Source organism: Callionymus lyra, chromosome 16 (assembly GCF_982586985.1).
Source record: "Callionymus lyra chromosome 16, fCalLyr1.hap1.1, whole genome shotgun sequence".
Taxonomy (NCBI): Eukaryota; Metazoa; Chordata; class Actinopteri; order Syngnathiformes; family Callionymidae; genus Callionymus; species Callionymus lyra.
This window is the reverse complement of record NC_141833.1, coordinates 20,478,235-20,504,407: the sequence shown is the minus strand read 5'-3', so window position 1 is coordinate 20,504,407 and position 26,173 is coordinate 20,478,235. Positions and strand designations below refer to the sequence as shown.

General features: G+C 40.9%; 1 protein-coding gene across 1 annotated transcript in view; it reads right to left on the bottom strand.

The window, feature by feature from the left end:
• ptprfb (protein tyrosine phosphatase receptor type Fb) overlaps positions 1-8,706 on the bottom strand; it is a 229,339-nt gene extending 220,633 nt beyond the window's left edge. The window contains exon 1 of the mRNA XM_087811318.1: positions 8,319-8,706. The gene's annotated coding sequence lies outside the window, so the exon portion shown is untranslated. The remainder of the gene's footprint in view (positions 1-8,318) is intronic.
• Between the last annotated feature and the right edge of the window lie 17,467 nt (positions 8,707-26,173).

Genomic DNA, 26,173 nt, shown 5'->3' with positions numbered 1-26,173 from the left:
TCTAAAAAATATATGCAGAACATAAGAATATAAATAGAATCATGAATGTTAAAATAGTTAAATGTGTTTTCTAATGATTAAATACATTTTCTCGAAAATTTGTTTTCAAACCAAATTATGTACCAAACGTCAGCTTTAAAATCTGCTGGATTCACTGTATCCTCTCGTCCTCAGTCGTAACTTCTTTCATTTGTTTTCAAATCAAAATATGACAACGTCAGCTTCAAAAGATGCCGGAGTCACTGTATCCTCTCGTCCTCAGTCGTAGCTGCTTTCATTTGTTTTCAAACCAAATTATGTCCAAACATCAGCTTTAAAAGCTGCTGGTCTCACTGTATCCTCTCATCCTCAGTCACAACTGATTTAATTTGTTTTCAAACCAAAATATGTCAAAACATCAACTTTAAAAGCTGCTGGAGTCACTGTATCCTCTCGTCCTCAGTCGTAACTGCTTTCATTGTTTTTCAAACCAAAATATGTCAAAACATCAACTTTAAAAGCTGCTGGAGTCACTGTATCCTCTCGTCCTCAGTCGTAACTGCTTTCATTGTTTTTCAAACCAAAATATGTCAAAACATCAACTTTAAAAGCTGCTGGAGTCACTGTATCCTCTCGTCCTCAGTCGTAACTGCTTTCATTGTTTTTCAAACCAAAATATGTCAAAACATCAACTTTAAAAGCTGCTGGAGTCACTGTATCCTCTTGTCCTCAGTCGTAACTGCTTTCATTGTTTTTCAAACCAAAATATGTCAAAACATCAGCTTTAAAAGCTGCTGGAGTCACTGTATCCTCTCGACCTCAGTCATCACCTGGATCTCGCTGGTTAAACATTGTCTCTTGAGCTGTGCCGTAGGAAGTTTAATTGCATCACAAACATGAATGAACGCAGAGAATATTTGCATGTTAATTCTGAATAAAAAGTGGAATTATTTTTATTTTTAATCCACTTTACTGAACTGTGAACAAGTATGGTAAAAAAAAAAAGGATTTATCGGTGTATCAATATTTTCTAACACCCCATGTATTTATGTATACACACACACACACACACACATATATATATATGTATAGATATTGATATAGATACAAATTCATATTTCCATGTGAATTAGTCTTGTTATCATTTTCTATCATTTTTTTCACTTAAATAATGTAAATTCCTTTCTTTTTATTCAAGAATTAGGGAAAACTGTGCGAAGCAGCATAACATATGATAATAGGGAACACTCGGGAGCACTGCAGGGTTTTCTAAAATCCTCTTCATAGATCCAATCCTGCCTCATCATTCTGCTTTATTTAATTCCACCACAAACAGGAAGCCACGAACACAACACATAGTCACACTCAAGCGTAACTGGGGCGAATCCAAGTCAATCACGACACAAAATCTGATCATGTGTCTAATTAATCCCGGGCCGAGAAAACCAGGATGAATAATGCAGGAGCAACAATGGCTGAAAAAAGGCTCAACATTTTTTTTTTTTTTTTTTTAATTAGATGGTCTGTGTGGTGAGAGGCCATCTGGGACGGAGTGAGATCACAGCGATGGCGGGTGAATAGCAACAGTTTCGACATCTCGCCGCAGACTTACTCATACATACCGACGGGCGGCGAGCAGAACAATGTGTGAGATTTGAGGAGAGTCTGATAGTGGATCTTTTCACAGGCGGGATGAGAGCCCGCGAATAATTGGGAGTGTTTTTAGAGAGAAAAAAAAGAAAAATGAATGTGAGCCGTTGTTATGAGCTGCTGAAGGGAAAACCACTATTGTTGCTCATCAGGAAGTTATTACACAGGTTCCTTTTCTTCATAATCACAGAGCGGCTTAAGTCACTTTATTCTGTTTTCCTTTACACCTGCTGAGTGACTGCGAAGTGCAAAGTAGCTGCGAAAACCAAACATTATATATATTACCTTGCTGTGTATTTCAAGGGGGAAAAAACACTTGTAATGTGGTAGTTTTCGCATCTAATGCATGTGAATATGGTCAGAATTGGTATGTATCGTGATGAAATAAGAGCGCCTAGTGATGATGTCATATCCTGTGGTGATGATTGGATTTTTGTAAATTATAATTCAAAATAAATGATAATTGACTTGAAAACATGAAACATTTATAGAAAAAAAAAATCGTTGTCATTATCTGATCATCATGACTGTAGAAAAGTATTGTAAATAATTGCAAGTAAATCTGACAAAATTGTCACGCCCTTGCTACTTCATAGTATTACTCCGAGAGGCTCCTTAGTATTACTCCAAGAGGCTCTGTAGTATTACTCCGCGAAGCTCCCTAGTATTACTCCGAGAGGCTCCGTAGTACAACTCCGAAAGGCTCCGTATTATTACTCCGCCAGGCTCCGTAGTATTACTCCACCAGGCTCCATAGTTTTACTCCGAGAGGCTTAGTAGTATTTCTCCGCGAGGCTCTGTAGTATTACTCTGCGAGGCTCAGTAGTATTACTCAGAGAGGCTCCGTAGTATTACTCAGAGAGGCTCCGTAGTATTACTACGCAGAGCTCAGTAGTATTACTCAGAGAAGCTCGTAATATTACTCTGCGAGGCTCCGTAGAATTGCTCAGAGAAGCTCGGTAGTATTACTCCGAGAGGCTCCGTAGTATTACTCAGAGAATCTCGGTAGTATTACTCCGCGAGGCTCCCTAGAATTAATCAGAGAAGCTCGGTAGTATTACTACGCGAGGCTCCGTAAAATTACTCAGAGAAGCTCAGTAGTATTACTCCTGAGGCTCGGTAGTATTACTCAGAGAAGCTCGGGAGTATTACTCAGAGAAGCTTGTTAGTATTACTCCGTACGGCTCCGTAGAATTACTCTGAGAGGCTTCTTAGTATGATTTCGAGAGGCTCCGTAGTATTGCTCTGAGAAGTTCCTTAGTAATACTCAGAGAGGCTTCATAGTAATACTCCGAGAGGCTCTTTAGTCTAACTTAGAAAGGCTCCGTAGTATTACTCCGACAGGTCCGGTAGTATAACTTCGCGGGGCTCCTTAGTATTACTCCATGAGGCTCTGTAGTAGTAGTTATACTGCAGAGTCACACTGCACTTAATGTCAGTGCATGACATCATCACTAGGCGACTCTCTACTGCGTGGGCCCTGCTAGCTCGCGCCTGCGACCCACCTATAAACCAAAAAAAAAGAAGATGAATCATGGTTTACATTTAGCTTCTCCGCTCGTCTGTTGCCGACCAGGTGTTCGAGGCATTATTATCGCACTGACCCGAACGGGAGCGACCTTCAGTGGAGCAAGGTCGGTGGGGGGAAACAACAAATTAGCGGCGTCAGAGTTCAACGTATTTACGCCGAGAATCACAGGGAAGGGACCGCGAGGGACGAAGGGAACAGACGGCGATGATTAGCCGGCGCTTCGACCTTCCTACTGTCATCCATATTCAAAACTTTCACACAACAAATCCTCTCAAGTCCGGGACGACGACGGAGTCGGACTCTCGCGTCTGGGCGTCTGTTTCCAATTTGGCCCCTCGCGGGGGTCGGCCTGTTAGACATTAGCGTAAATGGTTTACGACGGCGGACTCCGAAATGGGAGCGCTGGTTTCAATCAGCAGTCCAATTGCTCCTGCATTACCCCGGCGGCGGTAAATCACTGCTAGCCTCGCTCAAGAACACGCATTGTTTGAAATCCACCAAGCGTGCTAGGAGGAGCGCCGTGTCCCCGGAGCCAGGGACCCGGGACAATGGGAGGGTTTCCTCGCCGCCGATACCAGGGCCCCGGATAATCTGATGTCTGAGCGGAAAATCGCCGGCGATTCCATCTCTTTAAGTGTATACTGTATCTGACCCCGCTGTGTTAAGTGACCGGGGTCCGCGGAGCGCCGCATTAATCCCTTTTGGAAAAAAGCCTAACACAACCAGTCTGAACCAGTTCGGTTAAAAAAGTCTCCGACAACGCCCCGACAGCGGGGAGAACTTTTTTAAATCCCCCCCTTTTAAATTCTAGGGAGATGATCCCGCCCACCACAGACCGACGCCACCCAACCTCTCATTAGATCTCCACGGGCCCTGAAATTACTCCCCCGAGAAAGCGTCAGCTGGGAGAGGGGGCCTGGTGCCTGGTGGCGTCCCAGCATGTGGTCGCCGGAGACCTCGTAGAACCAGGGGGGTAGGGGGGGGGGGTCCATCCAGCCAGACCCAGCTTGCACGGGGCAGATGCTACTACGGGTAGCGACACCAGACCGGACCTGCTGGGACTCCTAAAGCCCCCCTCACAGCGTGACGCCAATGCTCTTAAAGAATGGCGACGTATTTGGGTCAAGAACCGGCGAACGCACGACATGGAGTCAAAAAGTGGATCCGTGACATCAAAGCGTGGGATTAGCAGGAATTATGAACAAATGTATTTTTCCCCAAAAAAGGATCAATTGCTAAAAAAGTATATGATGTTCTGAGTTCAAGTTGTTGTTTTGGGTTGAGTCTGGTTTTAATCTCTTTATTCCAGCCCAGATTCTCTCCTTCATGGCCACGATGACGCTCTGGAGGCTCAGACTCACACCGAGAGACACTTTCCCTCACGATTCCACATCCCAGGAATAAAAACAATGTAAACAAAAGTCTGGTTAACTCCAGAACCTGGTGATGAAAGACATTTCAATGAATTTATAGCAATTATTATGATTTTTTAGTGTTTTTCAATCATAAATGTCAATTAATATATATGTTAAACTATAATGATCATGCAAATGTACTGTAGATGTTTCCCCATAATTTATATATTTTTAAAACTTTATTTATAAACCACAGATTGAATCATAGTACTTGATAAAAACAAAAAAAACAAACACAAAACTTAAATTTGACATCACAACAGTTATTTTAAAAGAAAACCAAAAATGCAATCTTTAATAAAGTAAAAACAAGAATGCATAAGAAATACAGATTTTTTTTTTTTTTAATTTACTCCTGGCACTCCGGTTTCCTCCCACAGTCTAAAAACATACAGAGGTTGATTGGGAACTTGGGGTAATTGTCCGTAGGTATGAGTGTGTGTGTGAATGGTTGTCTGTCTTTGTGAGTCCTGCGATAGACTGGTGTCCTATCCAGGGTGTCCCCTGCCTCTCGCCCAATAAAACTGGGATAGACTCCAGTCTCCCCAAGACCTCCCACAAGGGATAAAGTGATAGAAAATGAATGAATGAATAATTATATTAATATGAAGTGTATATATATATATATATGTATATATATATAAATAATGATTTTTATCTGACTAATCAATCTGCCTTATTGGTTTGAGTGACAGTGATTTATTCAAAAAGCTTCTTTAAAATAACAAAAAAGACATAAAAGTATTTTAATTGTAAGTATACCTCCTCACCACTAGGGGGGCTCTTTAGCAGATATGATCAATAACGTTTTACTTTTGTGCAAGTCTCCCACTTGTTTGCCAGGGTCAAGTCGTGGGGGCAGCAGCCTGAGCAAAGAGGCCCAGAACCCCCCTGTCTCCCCCAGAAACCTCCTTCTCTTCTGGGACTCCACAAAGTTGTTTCGCAAACCAAGAAAGAAAAGACATAAGTCTCAACCGAGGTGTCCCGGGTTTGCCCCGGGGTCTCCTCCCAGGGACCTGGAGCGACTATTCCAGGAGGAACATTTTTTAAACGCTGCCCGGGGCCACGTCACCCCGTCTTTCCAGACTCCACTCTGACTCAAACTACTTCTTTTTTGTTAAATCCAGGCGACTACATTTCCAGTGAAATCTTCCTCCACTCGTCCTAATTGGTTAAATGTTGGTTTGTCGTGTCGGCGAATGGGGTTCGTAATTACTGCGTGATATTAATCCCTTCTGAATGAGCCACTGATGCAACTTGTGAAGTCAAAAATGATGCCGCAAATTGCCGGCTTTAATCCAGCCAACACAGGTCGTGGGATAATTTTAATCCTATTTGACGGCACATTTCAGTAATTCAATGATTTGGACAACCTCGTTCCCAGAGAATTCGGCTTCATGGGTTGTTTTTTTTTTCATATCCGTGCCTCGGTTGAGGAAATACGATTTTCGCTCATTTTTCACGGTTCTGCGCTTCAAACACCTCGTGGTCCAACATAAAGACGGGTACTATGTCGACACAAACACTTATTTAACGCACACAAAGTAACAGGTGAAAAGTTGACAAAGTGTTAAAAGTAGTTGCTACCATCTTAATACCCATCACCATGGCAACCTCCCGAGAAACCAACACTAAATCCAGACATAAAAGCGAGATAGTTTCGGTAAAACGAGGAGCTAGCATCTTCATCAGTCTACAAAAAACAAATGTTATCTTCAAGTACCGACGTCAGTTTCCTTCGTTAACTAAAGCTTCTATCTATGTTTAGAAGCTAACGCTAACCTAGTACTCACAACAACTATAGTCCATGTAACTCGTTGTGTAGCGATTGTGCAACGATGCTTCTTTGTGTGTCAACGGTTGCCGTTGTTTGGAAGTTATTACTTTATAAAGTTCGTCTGAAATCTGGGCGAACGAGAGGTTACGAGAGTCCATTACGACGTAACAATGGCTTCACTCCTCCTCCAGTCAGCTGTAATCATGCCCTGCTTTGTTTATACAACGAGTCCCTTGGAGGTGGAGACTTCCTTGGGTAATGACATGTGGTGACAATTCCCCATGCTTGACCAATCACAGCAGAGTGGGTGTGGTTATTGTAAACAAGATTTCACCTCCAGAACAACAAAAGTTTTCAGTGGGCGGAGCTTAAGATCATTTTACTAATGTCAATATTTCAATGAAAAGAGAGTTTTGTACAAACACACACTGATGACACAATAGAGTCACACATCTATTTAACACACTTGAATCAACATGTTAGTTCAACTCGAACGACAACAACTTCAACGTCAATGGAATGATAAACATAGGCTAATACAAGCTAGCTTTCTCAGGCGCTAATAGCAACGGCTAATTGTCGTGACAAAAATACATCATGTCACAATTGAAGAAATGTAAAACAATCTTCACTGTAACATAGGCCTAAAACTAGCGAGGCTAGCGTATTGACTAGCCGCTAGCGTGTTAGCCCACTAGCTAAATTATGGCGGGAACAAAATGATTAAATAAATAGCTGTCAAATGAGCCGAAAACAGATCTGTATGGCTAGATCCAAGCTAGGCTAACATTACGAATATTTTCGTGGTCAACAAGTAGACGACGTAAAAGACGGACATGCTACATGCTAACGAAGCTAACCGGGCCATCTTTCCCGAAGAAGTGATCAGCAAAATCCGAGCCATATTTTCGTCAATATTCATTTCCTCTTGAAAAAAATTGCGAGATAATGACTCGGCGACACAACTTTATCGACATTTTTCTTTCTTTTTTTTTTCTTCTTCCCCTCCTCCCAGAGCGACCACAGAAGCGATGCCGCATCATCATCATCATCATCCGACACTCGGACGACACAACCTCCTCCCGGGTCGTCGACTCCAGCGGCCGACGTCCAAAACAACACAACAACAACAACAACAACACAAACAACAACAACAACAACATCACAGACACAATCTCTTTAGAAAACAAAATCCAATTGTCGTTGCAGGTGAACTCTTGACTCTCTGGACAAAAGAAGGGCATTAAAAAAAAAAGAAAAAGGGATACGATCCATGACCCGGGTAATCCCCTCGGTACAGATTAAGACTCTCCCGGATTTGACTGACTGGCACCTGAGACGTTTGATTGACAGGTCGGAGAAGTTGACACAACAACAGGTTAAGAAGCCGCAGTCGTTCTGTGGGTAGAAAATCTTCTTCTTTTTTTTTATTTCTAATACTTGCTCTAGTGCTGCAGCCTCTGATGCAACTGAGAGAAACTAACACTCTGTGATCCTGGAACCTCTTAATTGTGCAGAGATATGACCACAGATATGCACTTTAAAATGAAATAAATCAAAATAAAAAGGTCGGATGCTGCAGGGTGGACAGTGCAGTCTTTCTTGTTGAGGGCACATGAATGTGACACCTTGATGCAGGATGGGATGGATGAAAAAAAGAGCCTTTTTTTTTTTCTTCAAGGTGATGATAAATCAAATGTTTTATACACTGCCACGCGCGGGCACGACGGACGCGCGCCCCCGCTATTAATACACATATTTATATTTTTAAAAAAAGAGCAGAAAATGTATGGATTCATGAAGATGACACTTTACGCCAACATTTCCATCTGGTGCATCAGGATAGTTGCAGGTTATGACAAACAAAAAAAGTGGTGTTTTAGGAGGAAAAGATGATGAAGGGATGAGATTCAAGTTCAATGGTTGGATCTATTTTTTTAATGTATTTAAAAAAAGCTTGACTTACTCAATAATCTCTGCTTTTGTCGTCGCCGTGAGCATTTCTCTGCCTCCGCTAGTCCAGTTCGCACAAATCCACTTGAGTGTGACAGAGAAAAGAGGAGGAAAAAAAGAAAAAAAAGAAGAGAGGGATGGTGGAGGAGGAGGAGGAGGGGGGGGTCTATGGAAGTCCGGTGGCGGAGGAACACGAGGTCCTGCTCGGGTGTCCGGGGGTCGTATCTGTCCGCGTCTCTCCCTCCAACCAGAGGAGGAGAAAGAAAGAGAAGAAGAAGAAGAAGAAGAAGGGAAAGAAAAGAAAAGGAAAAGACAAGGGTGTATATTCCGCGGGCGTTGGAAGTTGCGGGTGTGGAGCTCCGGTGCTTCTCCTGCAGCAGGAGCGGGTTGAAGGATCAGATCCTCGCTCGCCTCAGTCACGCCGCTGCTCTGGAGCTCAGGTCGCCTCGGAGAGATCTTCGGCGGAGCTCGGCGATGATCGGCTGCGCTCGGGAGATGCCGCCCGCTTTTTTTTTTTTATTCCACCAACATCAACCCGAAAGAATAATTAAACAATAAAATAAAAATGGTTATCACGTGATCACAGTGAATTTAATAACTTGTATTATTATCTTATATTTTTTTAATCTAAAAAACGGAACATGTCTGGGCAAGAATAGGCTCCTCCCATTTTATTATTTGTATTTATTTAACAAACAAATTGACTCTAATCCTAGTTCAGGAAACATCAGGATGAAATATGTTTAAAATGTAATTTTAATTATTAATAATATATATTTAATTGTATATTATTTATTTATTGTAATGATTAAATCATTTTGTTTTGTTTTTTATTTTATTTTTACCATTTTCGAATGTTGTTTCTTAATTTGCTAAACAAACTTTTTTTTTAAACGAATTTCAAATTTTTATCTTCATGGTTTTATGTCTTTAGTAAAATATTAATAATATTAAAGTTTTAAAGCCTTAAAGTGTTATTTTTATACTGAATATACTTTTCTAGCTTTCAGGGTTTTTTTCTGAGGAACTTTAAAAAAACAACAACAACTGATGTTTTTCTGAATATTTTTTAGATTCGATTAATTTTCATGTAACAAAATATAATATTTTAAACATATATTTGATTATTTTACTTTTGTTTTTTTTTGTTCTTGCTAAAAGAAACTGTGAATAAAGATGTTTTTTTCGAGGTCAAAAAATTACAATTTAATTTAAACAAAGGGCGCTGTTTGATAGCGTATGCAGTACAATATGAGCAGTAGGAGTTGTTGCAGTACAGTATGAGCAGTAAGAGAGTTGTTGCAGTACAATATGAGCAGTAGGAGTTGTTGCAGTACAGTATGAGCAGTAGGAGTTGTTGCAGTACAGTATGAGCAGTAGGAGTTGTTGCAGTACAGTATGAGCAGTAAGAGAGTTGTTGCAGTACAGTATGAGCAGTAAGAGAGTTGTTGCAGTACAATATGAGCAGTAGGAGTTGTTGCAGTACAGTATGAGCAGTAGGAGTTGTTGCAGTACAGTATGAGCAGTAAGAGAGTTGTTGCAGTACAGTATGAGCAGTAGGAGTTGTTGCAGTACAGTATGAGCAGTAAGAGAGTTGTTGCAGTACAATATGAGCAGTAGGAGTTGTTGCAGTACAGTATGAGCAGTAAGAGAGTTGTTGCAGTACAGTATGAGCAGTAGAAGAGTTACTGCGTTACAAAGTGGGCAGTAAGAGAGTTGCTGCAGTACAATGTGGGCAGTAGTAGAGTTGTTGCAGTACAGAGTGGGCATTAGGAGAGTTGTTAAAGCACAGAGTGTAAAGTAGGAGAGTTGTTGCATTACAGAGTGGGCATTAGGAGAGTTGTTGCAGTACAGAGTGGGCAGTAGTAGAGTTGTTGCACTACAGAGTGGGCAGTAGTAGAGTTGTTGCATTACAGAGTGGGCAGTAGTAGAGTTGTTGCAGTACAGAGTGGGCAGTAGTAGAGTTGTTGCAGTACAGAGTGGGCAGTAGTAGAGTTGTTGCACTACAGAGTGGGCAGTAGGAGAGTTGTTGCAGTACAGAGTGGGCATTAGGAGAGTTGTTAAAGCACAGAGTGGACAGTAGGAGAGTTGTTGCAGTACAGAGTGGGCATTAGGAGAGTTGTTGCAGTACAGAGTGGGCAGTAGGAGAGTTGTTGCATTACAGAGTGGGCATTAGGAGAGTTGTTGCAGTACAGAGTGGGCAGTAGTAGAGTTGTTGCAGTACAGAGTGGGCAGTAGTAGAGTTGTTGCATTACAGAGTGGGCATTAGGAGAGTTGTTAAAGCACAGAGTGTAAAGTAGGAGAGTTGTTGCTGTACAGAGTGGGCAGTAGGAGAGTTGTTGCAGTACAAAGTGGGCAGTAGGAGATTTGTTACAGTACAGAGTGGGCAGTAGGAGAGTTGTTGCAGTACAGAGTGGGCAGAAGGAGAGTTGTTGCAGTACAGAAGGGGCAGTAGGGGAGTTGTTGCAGTACACAGTGGGCAGTAGGAGAGTTGTTGCAGTACAGAGTGGGCAGTAGGAGAGTTGTTGCAGTACAGAGTGGGCAGTAGGAGAGTTGTTGCAGTACAGAGTGGGCAGTAGGAGAGTTGTTGCAGTACACAGTGGGCAGTAGGAGAGTTGTTGCAGTACAGAGTGGGCAGTAGGAGAGTTGTTGCAGTACACAGTGGGCAGTAGGAGAGTTGTTGCAGTACAGAGTGGGCAGTAGGAGAGTTGTTGCAGTACAGAGTGGGCAGTAGGAGAGTTGTTGCAGTACAGAGTGGGCAGTAGGAGAGTTGTTGAAGTACAGAGTGGGCAGTAGGAGAGTTGTTGCAGTACAGAGTGGGCAGTAGGAGAGTTGTTGCAGTACAGAGTGGGCAGTAGGAGAGTTGTTGAAGTACAGAGTGGGCAGTAGGAGAGTTGTTGCAGTACAGAGTGGGCAGTAGTAGAGTTGTTGCAGTACAGAGTGGGCAGAAGGAGAGTTGTTGCAGTACAGAGTGGGCAGTAGGAGAGTTGTTGCAGTACAGAGTGGGCAGTAGGAGAGTTGTTGCAGTACAGAGTGGGCAGTAGGAGAGTTGTTGAAGTACAGAGTGGGCAGTAGGAGAGTTGTTGCAGTACACAGTGGGCAGTAGGAGAGTTGTTGCAGTACAGAGTGGGCAGTAGGAGAGTTGTTGAAGTACAGAGTGGGCAGTAGGAGAGTTGTTGCAGTACAGAGTGGGCAGTAGTAGAGTTGTTGCAGTACAGAGTGGGCAGAAGGAGAGTTGTTGCAGTACAGAGTGGGCAGTAGGAGAGTTGTTGCAGTACAGAGTGGGCAGTAGGAGAGTTGTTGCAGTACAGAGTGGGCAGTAGGAGAGTTGTTGCAGTACAGAGTGGGCAGTAGGAGAGTTGTTGCACTACAGAGTGGGCAGTAGGAGAGTTGTTGCAGTACAGAGTGGGCAGTAGGAGAGTTGTTGCAGTACAGAGTGGGCATTAGGAGAGTTGTTGCAGTACAGAGTGGACAGTAGGAGAGTTGTTGCAGTACAGAGTGGACAGTAGGAGAGTAAATAATTAAAAACTTTGAAGATAAGTTTTTTCTTGTGTTACAAGATTTGATTTTTTAATTTGCATCATGAGCCTCACGTTTGTTTCCTCAAAACATCCCTGAGGTTCGACTGCGATGCAGATTCAACTTCACCTGGAGGTTCTCCACCTTCACAACGTGCACACGATTCAAAACCTCTGCGGGAAAAGCCGCTGCAAAAACCAAATAGAAAGAGAAAAACCCCAAAGATGCCTCACCGTCCACGTGAGGCCGCTTCTGACTTAAGTGCTGGTGAATATTCCAACACAGACTCATTAATTTAGAAACCAGATCCACTAAACTCCTCAGGAGAGACTCGAACAACGCTCCGGTAGAGATGTGCAGTATTATTGAAAAAAAAAAGAGTCATAAATCAAGTTTGCCAACATGGGAGCACAAACACGGTCCCGTTACCTCCTTTTCTCACAGTAAACACAAGTATTTCTCGGCTCTTCCCCTCATCCTTGCTCTCACCTTGTGAAAGCTCTGGACGCAGCCGTGATCAATAATTTATTAGGTCAGGCCAAGATGTGGCTTTTTGGTTCACGACAGGATTTTTTTGTGTGTTTTTTTTTGGCAGTGTTCTTCCTGTTTTGATCGCTATCAAAGGACCTTCGCACAAGCCGCGTCCAGTCGAACATTAGCGCCTCCGGAGAAACAATTCCATATAAATACGGAATCTGTTTTTGGAAATATCAAAGAAAACGTTGGTGAAAAGAAGCTGTTCAACTGATTATATTCTTCGCCCACTCGGACCAGAAAACATCTTCAGTTATCGCCGAAACAAAAATCCAAAACAACAAAAAAAAAACATATTGATAGACAAGATGTGTTTTTTAAAACCCTCATGAGATTTTAGACTTAAATGAAGAGTTTTTTCTCGTTTTGGTGATAAAACTTATCAAAACCAGTTGTGTTTTTTGCGATACTGTTTCGATATTTAATAGCATATATCTATTTTTGGTGATTTTTCTTTTCAATTTTTGCTTTCAAATCTTATCTTAATTCACATTTATTCCCCAATAGTTATTCTATGGTTAACAGTTCAATAACGTTGAACTAAAGTCATTTACAATTACAATACAATTAATGAGAGCATTTATTTATTTTTGTGTATCAATTAAACGTCCGGCCTCTAGATGGCAGTCATCATAAGGTCCTTGGCAACTAAAGGGAATATGAAATCCAGCGAGATCCCGGTGACGACTGAGGACGAGAGGATACAGTGACTCCAGCACCTTTAAAAGTTGTAGCTTGGAAATATTTTAGTTAGAAAACAAATGAAAGCAGTTACAACTGAGGACGAGAGGATACAGTGAGTCCAACAGCTTTTAAAGCTGATGTTTGGACATATTTTGGTTTGAAAACAAATGAAAGCAGTTACAACTGAGGACAAGAGGATACAGTGAATCCAGCAGCTTTTAAAGTTGTAGCTTGGACATATTTTAGTTAGAAAACAAATTAAAGCAGTTAAGACTGAGGACGAGAGGATACAGTGAATCCAGCAGCTTTTAAAGCTGATGTTTGGACATATTTTGGTTTGAAAACAAATGAAAGCAGTTACAACTGAGGACAAGAGGATACAGTGAGTCCAACAGCTTTTAAAGCTGATGTTTGGACATATTTTGGTTTGAAAACAAATGAAAGCAGCTACGACTGAGGACAAGAGGATACAGTGAGTCCAGCAGCTTTTAAAGCTGATGTTTGGACATATTTTGGTTTGAAAATAGAAATAGAAAGGAGTTACGACTTCATCAAGAGAGTCTGTATATGCTATATTTTAATAATAAACCATATTTATTGTATGGTTTATATTTAAATTAAGTGTGTAAAAATTAAAGAATTGAACATTTTAATAACAATTAACATGTAAATATTCACAGCTTTTTTTCATTTCTGTGTTGCAATTGAACTTTCAGCCAGTAGATGGCAGCAGTCATTACGTCCTCCGCAGCTACAGGCAGAATGGAATCCTTGCCATGACTGAGGACGAGGGGATACAGTGACTCCAGCAGCGTATCGCCAGAGTCAGGTACTCGACAATACTACAAATATAACTACAGTATCACAACATATATATTGTATCGGTGTCCCTGGTACAGTGATACGTATCATATCGCCAGAGTCAAGAACTTGTCAATACCACAAATATTACTACAGTATCACAATATATATTGTATCGCTGTCCCCGGTACCGAGCTACGTATCGTATCGCCAGAGTCAAGTACTCGACAATACTACAAATATTACTACAGTATCACAATATATATTGTATTGGTGTCCCTGGTACCGTTATACGTATCGTATCACCAGATACTTGACAATACACACATCGAATCGAATTACAATTGAAACACATTTTCCAGCAGTTGTATAATGTAATGGTCAACACATACTTATGGTAGTAATAAGTACGTCTCGGATTATAAAGTTGATTAAGATATAAGCAGTGAAATGATGGTTAAAACATGACGGTATAAGTAATAAAGATATAGCTCAAGACAGCCTTATATTTCAATATGAAGCCATGATTAAGGTTATGAAATACATGTTTGTTTATGTATGACTGCACCAGGGGTCTCAAACTCAATCACTACGGGGCCAAAATGTGTATTACAGTAATCAAACTGTACCATAAAAAGAGTCTGATGGTGATATTATTCTTTAATTCTTGTAGACTCAATATAACTTACACTGTTAGATTGGACTACGTAAGCTACAGTAGATGGAGGTAATAAGGACAACATAGGATTGAAACACGTGTCCTCCTAGTGCAGTGGTGGAGTAAGAGGACAGTGTGTGTTGCCTTCAGCTCCTGACGTCATCTGGAGCTGAAAGAGCTTTTGATTTGATTCAAGTCTGCAGCTCCAAGAAGGAAAAACAATGAGGTACGATAACTGTGGCCGAGTTTTGTATTCCGCGAGAATCCACACAACCCTCGACGCATTCATTACAGAGCGAGAAAACATCCCGACGTCTCTGCTCCAACCTCAGAGGAGACGCTGGGAAAATTCAAATCGTTGCTCAGGTGCCTTATTGAAGAGGTGCAAGTCAAAGGTTGCGGGTTCGAATCCACCTTGACTTAACCTTAAAGATGTGCATGATAAATATATGCAGTTTACGTATGTTTTATATACGTTTATATGTGTCCTTTGATGGACTGGAGGCCTGTCCAGGGTGTCCGTCGCCCCTTACCCCGAGTAGCTGGGATTAGCGCCAGAAAAAAAAAAAAAAATCCTTATTGTTCACAACATGTGATTTTCAGGTAAAAGCGTAAAAAATGTGTCGGAATTATTTTCATGTTTTACAGGATCTGGAGCAACTCTCTGCTGGACAATTTGGCGCTATGAGTAGGATGTATCTCGACTAGCCGCCGACTTTGCCTTTTTTCCCACCACATCCTTTCATGTAAAACTGTACAATCATTTTAAAATTTTGCTCCGCTTTTTTTGTCCGATTAGAAACAGCAAGAATTTTAAGTTATAAACTAAATAAAATTATAAAATATTTCTGGCGTACTTTGAAGACCACCCTTACCCCCAATTATTATTCTTTTTTTTTTGTATTTTGCTTGTTTCTCTGTTTAATAAACATTTATCCTATACCCAATATCAAATTTTTTTTTGTGTTATTTTCTGTATTTATTCTTGCTAAAACTATGAAGACAGATTTTTTTTCTGCAGATATAAAATTCACACATTCTTTGTTGTTTATTTATATAATAATTTGAAGTTTTTCATTTCTTTCCTGTAATAATTGTTGGGTATATTTGGTATTTTTGCATGATAAAGGTTTGCATTTTTTTTCTTGCAAAGGAAACTATGTAGACAGAAGTTTATCCTACAGTTAAAACAATTGATTTATTTTTTGATTTCCTTAATAATTTTCCCCTTTTCTGTTTCTTCCTGAAAATATTTTGCATTATTAATTAAATAATTTGTATATTATTCACAAAAAAGTGTACATTCTTGATCACATCGACGCATAAACAACAGACTTACATGGTTCAAATAAAACATTTCTTAACTATGGTTCTTTCGCTGGTGATCTGCCAGTTCTTTCTTCCGAACAAGAGATGTGGGTCAGAGGGTTACGAGGTCTGCACCCAACAAAACAATGTGAGGGGGGTCAGCACCAGGGCTCGGCTTACAGTCCAGCTTGGTTGTTAGCGCATGAGCACTCAAGCGACTCCGCACAGGATGACCCCCCCTCTCACACACACACACACACACACACACACACACACACACACATAGTAATGAGGACCTGAATATCTCCACGACTCCGACAACACATCTCTTCTGGCTCCCGACCTCGATCCGATCAATGGTTAGCTCAGCTGAACTGCAGGCCCTCCCAGCCATTAAACGCTGCTCACCGCGCTCACACAAGGTCTCACATCGCAGGGCAGGCCGTCCAGCCGTCAATCACCGCCGAAGAGATCTGCTGCCAGCGAGGGGAAAAACTGAGGATGAGAGGATGTTTTTGCTGGTGTTTTCTCGGAGCAAGGTCTGGAGAAATAATTCAAAAACAAAAACAATCGTCGGCGTCAAGGATGGGGTTTAATGAAGGCGTCGATTTCACAAGATGGATGCAAAAATAAAATCTCTTTTTTTTTTCGCAGCACAGACTGTTTTAATGTCATTATTTTTCATTTATAAAAACAACGAAATAACATGACATGATCTCAACGTAACAGTGTATGAGACACTAGCTGTTTTAATTGTTTCTCTACTTTACAATAGTTGGAAAGTATCGATATGGGAAATATTGCAATATTCTTTTCTATGATACTGTATGTGATTTGATTATTTTCAATTTTCAATTAACATTCAAAAATAAATATGCCGTGTTTATTTTTGTGTTCCAACCTATGTTTGCAGCTAATGGAGCAATAGAAGTCTGCAAGATCACGACGATGACTGAGGACAAGAGGATACAGTGACTCCAGTAGCTTTTAAAGCTGATGTTTGGATAATTTTGATTTAAAAACAAATGAAAGCACTTAAAACTGAGGACGAGAGGATACAGTGACTCCAGCACCTTTTAAAGCTGATGTTTGGACATTTTTTGATTTGAAAACAAATTAAAGCAGTTAAAACTGAGGACGAGAGGATACAGTGAGTCCAGCAGCTTTTAAAGCTGATGTTTGGACATATTTTGGTTTGAAAACAAATGAAAGCAGTTACGACTGAGGACGAGAGGATACAGTGAGTCCAGAAACTTTAAAATCTGGTCTTTGGACATATTTTGGTTTGAAAACAAATGAAAGCGGTTACGACTGAGGACGAGAGGATACAGTGACTCCAGTAGCTTTTAAATCTGGTCTTTGGACATATTTTGGTTTGAAAATAAATGAAAGCGGTTACGACTTCATCAAGAGTCATGTGGTCTGTAAATTCTGCAACACCAGAGTCAAGTACCGGACAATACTACAAATATATTATTGTTACTACAGTATCCTGATATATCCTGTATCGTGATATATAATGTGTTGCGTAGCATCTTGACGTGTCAAGAGTCACATGCTATATGGCTTTGGATAAACTACAATTAAAAAAACACATTTATGTCAGTAATAGCCAACAGAACATCAATTAAATATATATATATATTATTTTGCCTCCCCGTATCAAATACTTCAGGAATCGATCGGTACCGGTGTTTGGGGACCACGGTTTTAGAGAAGAAAAAAAATTGACAATGTAACATTGTCAATATCAGCGTAAATTAAACTGTAAAGCGAGTTAACAGAATGAAGTTGCTCGGTTTGTTGACAAGGTTTAACACTATTACAATACAATTATTTACTTCTGAAATAAGTAACTCAATCACACAAGGAGCCAAAATCTTACAAAATCAGTCCAAGTCGCTGGTCGAACAAAAATGTCTATTTAACAGGAAGTATGAGCCTGTTTTTTTATGTTTTCGCTTCATTCTTTAAAGTTCCACTCATCTTTATCATCTGCATGTTGGTTTTCCTACACCAAACAAATACTAGTGTTAATCGTATCATCATGTCTTCCATTATCTCTGACCTTTTCTTATCTTATACCAGGCGTCTCAAAACGAAGACCATTCACGTCCTGTGACATGACATTCTACTGCCATCTATTTATTTATTGTCTCCGTTTCTATGAGTCAAGACAGAGCAAGAGACATTTTTGTTCAACGTCAAATGGTTAAGAAATTATTATTCATATAGATTTGATTTTATAGTTAAGATGAAATTGATCAAATAAAAGACAAAATAAATGGAGAAATAAAACTTATAAAACAAATTAACAGTGAAAATACATTTAGCAACATAATTTAGATTACATTGTTTGAGGACGTTCAGAAGTAAAAATCATGAAAACACTCCCCAGTCTACACAAGAATTGACCTCTGGTGACCCCACCCGTCCCCCCCGGCCAGTTGAGTTTGAGACCCTTGTCTTAATCATTAATCATCATATTAATCTACTTTAATTTGGAGACGACTGCCCAGCAGGCCTCGTAAAATGACTTGACGGGACAGAGATTTAAACCCCGGGCAACAAGTTTGACACGTACGAGTTGGATGTTTGCGATCACGCCTCACTTCCTGAACAAAAATGAACGCAAATACCGTTTTTCGTCCGCCTTGTCATTTCGGTCCAGGCACCTCTTACTGTGTGACGCCACAAATGCGGACGTCTTTTTTTAAAAACATTTTTTATAGGTGAATTAAACTTCCACTGAGCTATTAAATTACACTTTGTACCAACATTTAACATTTATATTATATTTTTAAAAACAGACGCACGTGTCTTCCACCCCAACAGAATGTGTCCGAGCCACAAGTGACGACTGATTGGCCGAACCATGTCCCATTCCACTTATTTCAACAATTTCAAGTTTGTTTTATAATCAGAACTTCCTTTTTTTATGGTAAACCCTCTTAGTCACTTGAATGTTTCTATCACATTGTACGGTTAAAAGTGTGTGATTTTTAGTCAAACACGATTGTGCACATCAATGGCGTTGTCACATTTTGCCAGGTTGAAAGTCACATGACTAATCAGACCAGGAAGTGACAGACGCTTAGAAAATGATCCGATGGACAAAGATGGTTTATTTTGTTAACATAAATGTTTAATTTTTAGTACAAAGTGTCCTTAAAGCAGCTCTATGCGATTTGAAGTCGAGCGACACCAGTGGACTAGAGCGGTAGTGTTTAGGCCGACAGGAGACTACATTTCCCATGAGCACTCGCTAAATGTCGCAAATGTTGCCATGTCCCGGTTTGTAGCAGTTGATGAATGTTCTTTTTCCAGATTTCCATCGATGAATGAAGGATGATACTGATGAGGTAATGAATCAGATTGTGGAGAATGAAATATAATATGTGTTATGACGGCTTTGTAAATAACATAACTTTATGTTAATTTGTACCGTAATTCGCACCTCCCACCACAACCTGCGCGACATGTAGCATGTTCACACCATCAAGAACTTTTACACTGAAAATAAAAATAACACAAAACACCTCAAGTATGAGGTATGTGAGTCATTCAACTAGTGTTAAGTTGATGTGTCATCACAAGTTATCTTAGTACAAAAATATCAAGGTACACAAAACTACCCAGAGCTGATTTAAATAGCTCAGTTGGAGTTTCTTTCACTCATAAAAAAAACAAAACTTTTAAAATGACGTGTGAGACATGTGATGTCAACACATAGGAAGTGCCCGGACACCTCTACCAATGGACACAGTAAATATTTATGGGTCATTGTGACAAAACTGTGTCGGTACTTGAAAAGGTGGAAATAAATATTATGTATTTTAATACAATGCATGAGAGAAATTCCAGCTTCGAAGCGGAACATATTTAAGTTACGACTGAGGACGAGAGGATACAGTGACTCCAGCAGCTTTGAAAGCTGATGTTTGGACATATTTTGGTTTGAAAACAAATGAAAGCAGTTACGACTGAGGACGAGGGGATACAGTGACTCCAGCAGCTTTTAAAGCTGATGTTTGGACATATTTTGGTTTGAAAACAAATGAGAGAAATTCCATCTTCGAAGCGGAACATATTAAAGTTACGACTGAGGACGAGAGGATACAGTGAGTCCAGGAGCTTTTAAAGCTGATGTTTGGACATACTTTAGTTTGAAAACAAATGAAAGCAGTTACGACTGAGGACGAGAGGATACTGTGACTCCAGCAGCTTTTAAAGCTGATGTTTGGACATATTTTGGTTTGAAAACAAATGAAAGCAGTTACGACTGAGGACGAGAGGATACAGTGACTCCAGCAGCTTTTAAAGCTGATGTTTGGACATATTTTGGTTTGAAAACAAATGAAAGCAGTTACGACTGAGGACGAGAGGATACAGTGAGTCCAGCAGCTTTTAAAGCTGATGTTTGGACATATTTTGGTTTGAAAACAAATGAAAGCAGTTACGACTGAGGACGAGAGGATACAGTGACTCCAGCAGCTATTAAAGCTGATGTTTTGGACATATTTTGGTTTGAAAACAAATGAAAGCAGTTACGACTGAGGACGAGAGGATACTGTGACTCCAGCAGCTTTTAAAGCTGATGTTTGGACATATTTTGGTTTGAAAACAAATGAAAGCAGTTACGACTGAGGACGAGAGGATACAGTGACTCCAGCAGCTATTAAAGCTGATGTTTTGGACATATTTTGGTTTGAAAACAAATGAGAGAAATGTCATCTTCGAAGCGGAACATATTTAAGTTCCCTCTGTTCTTTGGAATGTTTGGTCTTTAATCATTCTACGAGCACTAGTACGGGAGGAAAACGTGAAGCAGAAATATTCAAGCGTTCGTGCCGACAGGTGACCTTTCTCACTGAAATATGATGATAAAAATACTCTCAAACAGGAGCCACTTTCAAAATGGTTATAAAAGGGTATTAATTAAGCAGCGTAAAAGATATTCTCAGACTGTTTAACAACATTCACTCGGCTGGAGAACTCGCTGCTGCTTTTAATTACTGCTGCAGTTGAAATAAACTGCTAAATTACAGCAGGTGGAAAAAAAAAAAGGTTCCGCGGTGCCCTATCAGCTTCTAACTGAACACTTCGGGAGCGAGGCGGCGCATGTGGATCCCTTTATCAGTTGTTGCTCCTTATTAATTTTTTATTGAACTCAGCGGGGAAATTAGGCTGGAGAAATTACTCGTAAGGAGATTTGTTTCTGTCTGGAAGCCCCGTAAGTTGGAGACGGATGGTTGGAATGCTGATTTGACGGGCGTTTAGTCGCCCTACGGTTTGACGGAAGTCTGCATGAGACGAGCTATAAAACGGTGAGTATTCATCGATTATTTTAGAGTAATGATCGATGAGTTACCATGTGATCATCGACACTCAATGACAAGACGTGACCAGAATAAAGTATATGTTTAAACTAGGGGTGTGTGTTGCCAAGAATCTGTTGATATGATACATATCGGGATAAAGGGACGACAATACCATACATTGCGATATACTGTGATAGTGTAGTAACAAGGATATATTTGTAGTATTGTCGAGTACTTGACTCTGGTGTTGCAGAATTTACAGACATGACTCTTGATGAAGTCGTAATTGCTTTCATTTGTTTTCAAACCAAAATATGAACTAACATAAGCTTTAAAAGCTGCTGGAATCCATTGTATCCTCTCGTCCTCAGTCATCATTGGGATCTGGCTGGATTTCATTGTTCCTTTAGTTGTGTAGGACCCTATGACGACTGCCATCTAGCAGCCTGAAGTTTAATTGCAAAACACAAAAATGAATAAATCCCCTGAATAATTGTGTGGTAATTGTAAATATATATATTTTTTTAATATTTCATTTAAAAAACACTTTATTGAGCTGTCAACCATAAATGTACTATTGGGAAATAAATATGAAATAACGTACAAAAGCTAAAACATTTATTAAAAAATGTTTTTAAAAAAGAAATCATAAAATATTGGTTCAAGCCATAAATCAGCTTTAAAAGCTGCTGGAGTCCACTGTATCCTCTCGTACTCAGTCATCACCAGGATATCGCAAGCGCCAGTGCCATCGAGTACGGATACATTATCGTGAACAAAAACATTGTATCACAGTATCGATGTTATTGCTAATGAAAAGGTTTCTATTTTACGTTTACTGTTTAAACGTTCATGACTTGTAAAATAACATTTTCAAAACTCTGGAGCACCCGGAGTAAACCCACGCAAACACAGGTTGAACATACAAACTCCAAAAAGAAAAGACACCTAAATATGGAAGCGAACCTAAAACCTAGTTGCCGCGGCTGTGCAAACCACTACAGTACCGTGGGGGAAAAAATTAAAATAACTTGAACTCATTTTCACAATCAGACCCCCATTTGAAAACAACATATTTACATACAGAACACCCTTAAGAACGAGTCCTCCTGACTGAACGAAGGACTCTCCCTAAGATTGACTCAGAGGTTGAGTCGGTTTGACGCATGAGTGACGCAAACAATGGTCCCAGTTCATTCATCTCAAAAAGCTATTTTCGACAAAACATCTCAATAGACTCGACTTTCTCCATTAAGGCCCAAATCAAACGATTACTCACCTTGTGTTTTTTGGGGTTTTTTTTCGCCTGCAAAGCAGATGTTTTCTTCGCCCATCACTACACAAAAGTTGTCGGTCTCATTAAGATCATTAGTTGTGAAGTAAATTCCTGCAGGGTTTCCCCCCGAGGATCCTGTGAAAACACTTAATGTTCCGAGCAACTCTTGCGCTGCTCTTCTTCCTCTTCGGAGCTTTATGATGTAAATTAACTGTAAAATTTGGAAGCGTTTCAGAAAGTGCTTCCCATAAGTGCACATAATTCCCGTTTGACTCATTTAGAAAGAAGAAAAAAACACTCGGCTCATCTCAAATCGGAGATCGTTTCTTACCAATTAAAAATCTGATTCTAACTTCCTGTGGAATTTATGGAACATTCCAGCATGATTAGAGAAGTATCTTCTATGAGAGAAAACTAGAGTTTTTTAGGTGTTTACATGGCACGAACCGCAACCTCATACTGGCCAAAAGTTTTGCTTAGTACTTAGACCCCATCAATATTTCATACCAGCTTAAATGATCCAAATACCACACGGTTTAAATTCCCATCCAATAGAAATATGAGTCCCTATCCTGAAGACAACCAATCCTTAAGAGCCGACCTGACACTTAATAAGGTGACGTCCACCGACTTCTGGTCCGTACTTGAGGTCCAGACTTTTAAAGCGGACACCAGAGTCCAATCATTTCATAAATAGGGCGCACCGGATTATAAGGCACAAAGAATAAAAGATACAGTCAAACGTTTGACTGGGGTTTGTGTTATGCATCCACTAGTAAAGCTGTGCTAAAGGGGAATGTCAACATAACAGTCAGATAAAGTCAAACTTTATTAAGCGTTCACTCCCATGGTAACGATGTTCAAATGATGTTTAAAAGGCTTCAAGCAGCAGCGTGTGAGACTGGTGTTGTGAGCAGACACATGTTGAGTGATCAGCAGTGAAGTTGAGCGCGTGTATGACGGCTAGAGCGCGCGTGTAAAACATGTTGAACCGGTTGAGCGCGAAGAAGAGTGATTTTGCGCCAAAAAAATATTTTTAGTCTACAACGACCAAGACACGATCGCTCAAAACGGTGGCAGTAATCTTACTCCATTGACGTCCACCATGATGTGACGTGCGTCGTTAATCCCACCCCGTGATGGCGCAATGACGGAATTCAGTCATGAAAGTGTTTGTAAACAAGTCACCCACCAGGTAATGTTCATATATAAGGTGCTACCGGAATTATAAGTCGTTTTTTTTGTGAAATTTAAAGGCATTTAAGTGCACCTTATAGTGCGGAAAATACGGTACTGGTGGAACTAAAATTTAACAACAGGAGGATCATATGAGCCGGTGAAGGTAAACTTGGTCAAAAGGTGGACGGTCTCTCTGCCAAAACTTAAGAGCCGTATGTATTAAACGGGATTCTCAGAGAATTGCCATGAAGGATTGTAGCAGAAGGCTTGTTTGGAAAAACTACCCTGAGTCCAGATATGATACTGCTTTGCACAATTGGAGATCATCCAATGACTTAGCTAATGATGGGAAGATTCAATCAAAGATGACTGCGGACACATATGGTGACAAAATACAGTAGATGTGGACCAAAAGAGGAAGGATGAAGAGGTTTTTCGTAGGTCAGCCTCTTCGCGACGTTAATCAGTACCAGGCCCAGTGATAAGGGTAGAGAAACTTGGACAGTGGTCAGTGCTCGCTGATTCCAGTTGAAAGTCCCGGCTCATCAAAGACCCGAGAACACATGATTGAAGTTGACAACACAGCATCTTGGTGTCTCTCCCGGAGAGAGATAAAAAAAATCACTTTATCCTCAGCTGGTGGAGGGACGGGTGGCAAGCTCGCCGTGAGCCCATTGAGGGTCCGCACCATCTGGGCATTACAGTGCCCCCTGGTCCAACAAATAAGTGGTAAAGCTGACTAGATTGGGGAGAGACCTGAAACCGCCCTGTTACATCACCAAAGAACCTGAAAATGAACACGTTTTTCCCGTGCCTTCAATTGGGGGAAAGAATGTTTACAAGATTGTTGTACCAAACATTAGGAGCCCGGGTTGTACCCCTTTTCCTACAGTTTCTTTAGACCTTCTTGACTCCACACTAAGTACCATCTCAAGACATTTTTATTCTTGCAGGCTTTTCCCTGATTTTCTGAGACTCCTGTGTTTTTTCTCGGTGTTATCTTGACCCTTTAAGTATATATTTTATTGGGTATTGTTTGGATTGTTTAAGCGCCTGGTCTGGAAAAGCGCTCTACAAATATAAATTACTTACTTTCACTACCTCGTTTGTGTTAGGTTTTTTGAGCTGACCCGACACTAAAAAGGTGACGTTCACCGGCTCCTGGTCAGTGGTTGAGGTCCAGACATATTTGTGTCTGATACTGTAAATAAAACAATGCCTCCAACGTTTACGATGCTATCTTACGATGGTACTGCTGACCACAAGTTGGTAGAGGGTTCAGTGGAAACACAACACAACACGGCAGGAATGAGTTGTGGCCGTTTTTTCCATCAATTCTTTTGGCCCTACACGCCGTGACTATTTGGTTTGTGTTGCGTTTCCACCATCATGGAACATCGCAGTAGACAGTATTTTTACAACCCACTCCAGTCTGTTTCCTAGTGACTCGAGGCAGCGCTAAAAAGGTGACGTCCAACGACTGCTGGCCACTGTCAATAGCATGACTTCTGACTCAAGAAACAAATCCCCCATAAAAAAAGACAATGCGAGAAGGAGTATAGTATGTTGGTCCAGAAAATTCTACGCAGTCCTTTTCGTGCCTGACAATTAGAGCATTTCCACATCGCTACGTTACGACAGCCCTGCCCTTCGCAAGTAGGTAGCCTTTGAGAACGCAACACAACCGAGTAGCGCCATTAGTCAACCGTCAAGGAAGGCAAACGGTTTACAGTCATTTCTGAAGCGTCGTATCGAAGAAGACGAGATCGACGTTCGCAGGTGGACGACTCGCCGTCTTAAAGCCGGTGAACAATTTACTCTGAAATCTAATGAGGCGTCAAAGTCGGTAATGAAAGCTAATGACGAAAACAGGCGCCGCTCGTTGTGTCATTAACACGACACGTGATCAAACATGTTGATGATGATTTCATGGACAACCCTGGATTCCCGTCGGAATCATCCGTCAGCATTGAAGAAGGAGATGAAGATGACGAAGTCATTGTGGGGTTCTCCCGAGCTTTGAAGGCACATGAATGCTGCTCAAGCGCTCGCTCAAAGATTTGAGCCGCGAGACGCATAACAGCATTTTCACAGAAGCTATATTTAAGAGCTGTGGGGATGGAGGGGGGGGTGTAGAGAAGACAGGGAGAGAAAAAAGCGGTGGGTTGGAATTGGATGAAGGACACATAAGCTCTCATTGAGTTGGCAAGAGTGAAAAGAGCCCTCGGTTATTGAAAAAAAAGAAGATATCAAAGGGAGAAAATTCCCGCAGAGCGATAGGAGCACAGAAACAAGCCTGTCCTCCTCATCTTTGTTTTCGTGGACGAGTAGTTAGCCACTCAGCGGCGGACAAGAGCTAGCCAGCAGGTTGGCGAAGCCTTTTGAGCGCAGAGATGTGAGGGGGGGGGGGGCGACACTAAACAAGTTGAGGGGCGCCGAGGATTGGACGCTGCTGCTGCTGACCAGACGAGGACACACTGCTGTGTTTCCCTGGACGACCGGAGATAAGTCAACGACGTACAAGCCAGACACGGATCGTCGAGCTGCTGTACATGAGACGACGCGGCGCGGTTCACGAGCTCATGCTA